This window comes from Aulostomus chinensis, chromosome 8 (genome assembly GCF_037954235.1).
Source record: "Aulostomus chinensis isolate RoL2024-O1b breed Wild chromosome 8, RoL_Achi_v1.0, whole genome shotgun sequence".
Classification (NCBI taxonomy): domain Eukaryota; kingdom Metazoa; phylum Chordata; class Actinopteri; order Syngnathiformes; family Aulostomidae; genus Aulostomus; species Aulostomus chinensis.
Window position 1 is genome coordinate 3,620,697 of NC_141327.1, and position 6,426 is coordinate 3,627,122.

Consider the following 6,426-nt stretch of genomic DNA (forward strand, 5'->3'; position numbering starts at 1 on the left):
GTGTGGGAGGAACTGCAGCGGGACTGAAACATTTTAAAACAAAACATGACAAATGATGCATTTACATTTCATGAGTTGGTATCATTGAAATAGTTAAAACAAAGTCCCGAAAGGGCAGCAAGTCAGAATCACGCCAAAACCACTCTTAGTTCCCACAAGCCAAATGTAGTCTCCAAGGCTCACTGCTGATAGGTGATGTAGTCCACAGAAGGTAGACTTAGATCTACTTGATGAGCTCCATGTCCATCCCAGCTATGTGAGTCGGGATCGGGCCGCTACGTTGTACGGGTGGGGTTCAAACGTAACCTGCCGCGGGTCCAGGCTGACTGCTGCACACTGACCTCTGCATTCTCTCATTTTCAACACAGTGCTTCTGATGTTTCTGCATCTGTACAACACATGAACTAATCGTGGAGGAAGAGGCAGCCCTGCAGGTTCAGTTGGAGTGTCTGCTTCAGACGAGACGCAAGCTGATGGAGGGCTTTATTTGAATATTCTTGCTGTCGCCAGTTGGCCAGGTCATCATTGAAAAGAGTCAGCTGGGCCTCAGTCAGGTTTGAGTAAAGGTTCGAGATTATAAGATAGAATTAAATCATGAGGAACCTGGTGATGTGCGTCTGGATGAGGAAATATGATTCTCAGAAACGTAGGGCTCCCCTCCTGACGGCCTTTAGAGGCTGGGTCACAATAAATTATTCTTCGGTGTTAGATCTCCTCTATTTGTAAAGCTTCGAGATCCTTTTTGTTGCGATTTGACTTTAAATCAACCTTGTTTGTGACATTTACTGATCGTAACTAGACCGGCGTATCGCAATCATGTTCTATTTTTTCATATGAGGGAAAGTCGTTGTCACGGCACAGAAACACAAAATCTGGAGTAGGTTCACTTCCACATTTCTACAGCCTTGAATGTTTTTTTGTTTTTGTGTTGTTTTTTTTGGGGAACATGTTGCCGCTGAAGCCTACATGAGTAACAGTGTTTGGGGGTACAAATACCTCTGGTGTACTCCTCCCTCAGCTCAGGGCGGAAAACAAGGCAGAAGAACCATAAAAGCTTCTCAGCAGGGTCACCGGAACTATTTTAGCCTAAAACCAGGCTGGAAGTCAAATGAATCACAGCATCATGACTCCCACACTTTTACAGAAAAGTAGGGTTGTTTTAAAGCAACAGATAGCGTGAGTCACGTTAGGAGCGTCCATGTCAGAGAAGAATTTATTCCTGACAGGTTTCATTGAGAAGTGGTTTCAGACTTGTTGAAACAGCCTGCAGTATAATTGTACCAGAAGATCACAAATTCCTGGTATGTCTCTGTTTATTTTGTTCGGATGTGTCCATGCTGCTGTGTTTACTTGAGCGATATTTGAGTCACACCTCTTATGAAACGATCTGACCTGGAGGTTATAGATTTGCTGGTTGATGAGTGATTGTTACTCAGTAATAATTAGTTGAAATGGATTCAAACGTTGACAAACTGCAGAAAATACTGAGGTTATTTCCTGGTTCCATCAAGTCCACGGAACACTTCGCCCTGAGGTCGTTGTTCGGATTTTTCCAGATGCAAACGTCATGAAGGCGAGCGACTAGCGTGGAGGGAGCCAAAAGGAAAAGTTCTGCAGTTTCAAAGTATTTTTTTTTTATTTCCCACTTGCAGTTGATAAATCTCACCAATTCAGCACATTTATCTGCATGCATTTATTCACTGGATTTTGAATTGCAGTGTGAGGAAGCCTCCACCCATCTCAGTGCATCTTAAGCTCTGGTGTCGCATCGGTGCTCGGCAACGGTTGACGCCGCTGTCAGGGTCAGGACGTGAGAGCTGCGAGCGTTTTCTGCAGCTGCCAACTGCGCTGACTTACAGCCAAAGACAGAACATTCTTTTGGCGTGATGAGAAAATGACTCTCCACTTGATTTATGTCCACAGTAAACGTCAGGAGTCTCATTCGCCACTTTCAAAGTTTTCTGCTCCTTTTCTAAATTACAGTCTCGTGTAGAGTCAAATACAGATGATTGACAAGTCACGACGGCAGCGACCCTCCGTGTCTCAGCCAGATCTTCTCCAGTTCCTCCCAATCATCTCCAAACACCAGAGATCCAGATGGTGACAGTCAAACATCGATCTGACATCGGGAGCATCAGCTGAGCTGAGCAGAAGTCAGGTTGCTACACAGCTGACAGCTCCGTTTGACAATGCTAGAATTCATGTTATGGCAGGAACCAATCAGCTCAGTCCATCATTACTTGAACAACTGAAGGTCAGTCAGTCGGGAAAACTACAAAAACCTTGAATGTGTCCCGGAGTGCAGGTGCAAAAACCATCGAGAGCTACGATGAAACTGGTTCACATGAGGACCGCCCCAGGAAAGGAAGCCCAAGAGTCTCCTCTGCTGCTGAGGATGAGTTCATCCCAGTCACCAGCCTCAGAAATCACAAGCTAACAGCTCCTCAGATTAGAGCCCAGATTAACGCCTCCGAGTTCTGGTAGCAGACACGTCTCTACACCAGCTGTTCAGAGGAGACGGCGCCAATCAGGCCTTGATGGTCCAGCAGCTGCTAAGAAACCACTACCAAAAAAAAGCAACCAGCAGAAGAGATCTGTTTGGACCAGAAACACAAGGAATGGACATCAGACCAGTGGACGTCTGTGCTTTGGTCTGATGAGTCCACATTTGAGATCTTTGGTTCCACCCACCATGTCTTTGTGCGCACAGAAAAGGTGACTGGATGGTCTCTACATGCATGGTTCCCACCGTGAAGCATGGAGGAGGAGGGGTGATGGGGGGGGGGGGGCTTTGCTGGTGACACTGTTGGGGTTTTATTCAAAATTGAAGGCTCACTGAACCAGCATGGCTACCACAGCGTCCTGCAGCAACACGCCACCCCATCCAGTTTGGGTTTAGTTGGACCATCATTGATTTTTCAACAGGACGACGACCCCAAACACACCCCCAGGCTGTGTGAGGGCTGTTTGACCAAGAAGGAGAGTGATGGAGGGCTGCACCTGATGACCTGGCCTCATGAAGCTTTCATGGAGAGAACGCCAAGAGTGAGCAGAGCAGTAATCAAAGCAAAGGGAGGCTATTTTGGAGCATCTAAAATATAAAACGTGTTTGAGTTATTTCACACTGGTTTGTTTACTACATAATTCCATGTGCGTTCATTCATAGTTCTGATGACTTCAGTGAGAATCTAGAGTGTAAATAGTAATAAAGAAAAGCAATAAATGAGAAGGTGAGTCCAAACTTTTTACTGGTAGTAGGTATATATATATATATATACACACACATACATAATTCTTTATATAGTTACAAAAAGTCAAAGGTTTATGTATGGTATTTAGTTCTTTTACAATTTTGTTGTCAGGGTTGAACAAGGAAACACGACCCAAATGCAGACGGCAGCCAAGGGAGTGCAACAAAAACTCATTACAAAAAGGCAAAGTAAAACCAAGTGGGGTTCAAAGTCCAAAGGAAGGGAAATACAAAATATCAACAAAAGGGGTCAACAGGCCTAAGTCCTGGACAAGTTCAAAGTACAAACAAAACGAAGCTCTACACAAGACTGACAACCAAGGACTCACGGGAAAACACGGAGGAGCAGGGAACACGATGAGAGTGACGAATGAATGATGAAGACGGTAACAATCCACCCACAAGAGACAAAAGTTCTCTCATGACACTTAACAAGTAGAGCAGGTCCAGTACCAAACTCCTTCAATGAACCTCCACCCAACAACAAACAACAAACAGTTCTCCATCAGCAAGCACATCCTGCAACAGCAGCCACCAAAACCTTCCTTTAACAGGCAGGAGCAGGTGGAGCTACGGGTGGCAGCTTGAGCCTCTTCAGGTCTGCAGCCTCCTCCAGCAGAACTGGGATCTGGGATGTGGGGAGCCTGAAGCCACCAGAGAAAAGGATGAGTTAGAAATATGTATGAGTATGATTTATGTATGACACTCAAGGAGGACAGAGAGGAAAGAGAGGAGGAGAGAGAAGCCCAGTGCATCATGGGAGATCCCCAGCAGCCTAAGCCTAAAGCAGCAGATCTAAGGGCCAGCCTAAGCAGACCTAACTATAAGCCTGATCAACAAGGAGGGTCTTTAGTCTGCTCTTAAAGTAGAGAGGGGGTCTGGGTCCTGGACTGAAACTGGGAGACGGTTCCACAGGAGGGGAGTCTGTTAGCTGAAGGCTCTGGCTCCCATTCTACTTTTAGAACTCTAGGAACCAGCAGTAACCCTGCATCCTGGGAGTGAAGGGTTCTAGCTGGATCATAGGGGACTAGGAGCTCTGTCAGGTATGAAGGAGCCTGATTGTTGAGGACTTTGTATGTTAGAAGGAGAATTTTGAATTCTATTCTGAATTTGACAGGGAGCCATGCAGAGAGGCCAGTACAGGAGAGACATGGTCTCTGCTACTAGTTCTAGTCAACACGTGGGCAGCAGCATTCTGGACCAGCTGGAGAGTCTTTAGGGACTTATTAGTCCAGCCTGGTAGGAGGGAGTTGCAGTAATCCAGCCTGGAAGGACAAAAGCATGACGTTTTTCTGCATCTTTTAGAGACAGGATGTGTCTGATCTTAGCGATGTGAAGTAAATGAATGAAAGCAGTCCTAGCAATTTGCTTAATGTGGGAGTTAAAGGACAGATCCTGATCAAAGAACTCCTAGGTTCCTTATGGTAGTGCTGGGGGCCAGGGTGGTGCCATCCTGGGTACCTGTCTCATTAGATAGGGTGTCTCCAAGGTGTTTTGGGCCCAGGACAATAACTTCAGTTTTGTCAGAGTTTAATAAAAGGAAATTGTGGGTCCTCCATGTTTTTATCTTCTTCAGACAGGCCTCCAGTTTAGTCAGCAGATTTGTTCCATGTGGATCATTGATGAGTTCAGCTGTGTGTCTGCATAGCAGTGAACATTAATGGAGTGTTTCCTGGTCATGTGACCGAGAGGAAGCAGGTATAGAGTGAAGAGGACTGGTCCAAGCACAGAGCCTTGAGGAACACCATAACTGACTGCAGTGGTTTCAGAGGGGTTATCATTAGTGAGTACCAGCTGAGACGGACCTGGTAAATATGACCTGAACCAGTTTAGTGTGGTTCCTTTAATGCCAATGACATGTTCCAGTCTCTGTAGAAGGATATGGTGGTCAATGGTATCAAAGCTGCACAGATCTAATAGGATCAGCACAGAGACCAGTCCCTCATCTGGTACCAGTAGGAGGTCACTGGTAACTTTGACTTGTTCAGTTTCTGTGCTAGGATGAACCTGAAACCTGAAACCTGACTCCAATCAGCTGTTGCTGTGGAGAAGTCACAGAGCTGTTTAGCAACTGCTTTCTCCAGAACCTTGGAGAGAAAAGGAAGGTTTGATGCTGGTCTGTAGTTGGCCAGAACCTCTGGATCCAGGGTTTGGTTTTTTGGAGAGGGGTTTAATTCCTGCTACTTTAAAGGACTGTGGGACGTAACCAGACACCAGCGACACATTGATCATATCTAAGCGGGAGGGGCTAACGAGGGGTAGAGAGTCTTTCAGCAGCTTAGTAGGGATGGGGTCTAGAAGACAGGTGGAGGGTTTGGAGGAGGACATTAATGTGCTGAGCTCATGAAGGCTGATGGGAGACATGACAGTTGTAATATATACAGGAGGCTCGGCCCTCTACCGTCTCTCGGTTTACTCGTTCTATTCATCAGCCCCTCCTTGCCCTGACTGAACGAGTGAGCTCCTGTTGTTGAAGTCTATCTGAGCTCATCTGATCTGATAGTGGAGGATGAAAATAACCACATTTGTTTGAATGTGAATGTGTGTGTGTGTGTGTGTGCGCGCGCACGTGTGTATTTACTGAATGAATCTCTCTGCTCCACGGAGACTAAATGAATGCACCACAGTGCCGTCATGGCTCAGGTGTGCTGCCGGCTCAGTGGGCATCTCAGGCCGGAGAGGGAAGCCTGAGCAGATGTCCTGGGGGACACCTGAGGACCATCTAGCAAGTCCAGCTTAGGGGGGACATGAGAGTGCTTAGTGGAGCATGAAAACCAAGACAAGGAAGGTGCAGGATTATATAACTTTAAAATCAGTTTTTACAAGAAAACGGCAACTGGTGTGGCAATGCCAGCACAGGTGTGACGGAGCCCTTATTTGGTATTGGTTCAAATCCGGCAGCCCTGCTGTTGCCAAAAGCAAGTTTGTATCATTCTCTTTAATTTCTTGATTTATAACTTCCTCTGTTTCACTCTTGATCCCTGAAGAGACTCGGACAAAAGCAATTAGCCAAACAAGAGTTTTACGCACCGATAAAAACAACTCTTACTTTTTTTAAATGAGTATTTGTCTCGTTCAGTTATGGAGCCCGGGGCTATTTTTTTCTGCACTTGAACATTTCACGGGCTGAAGTAACGGCCGCCTCCACTTTGTTGGGACTTGTCAGCTGAAGTTAT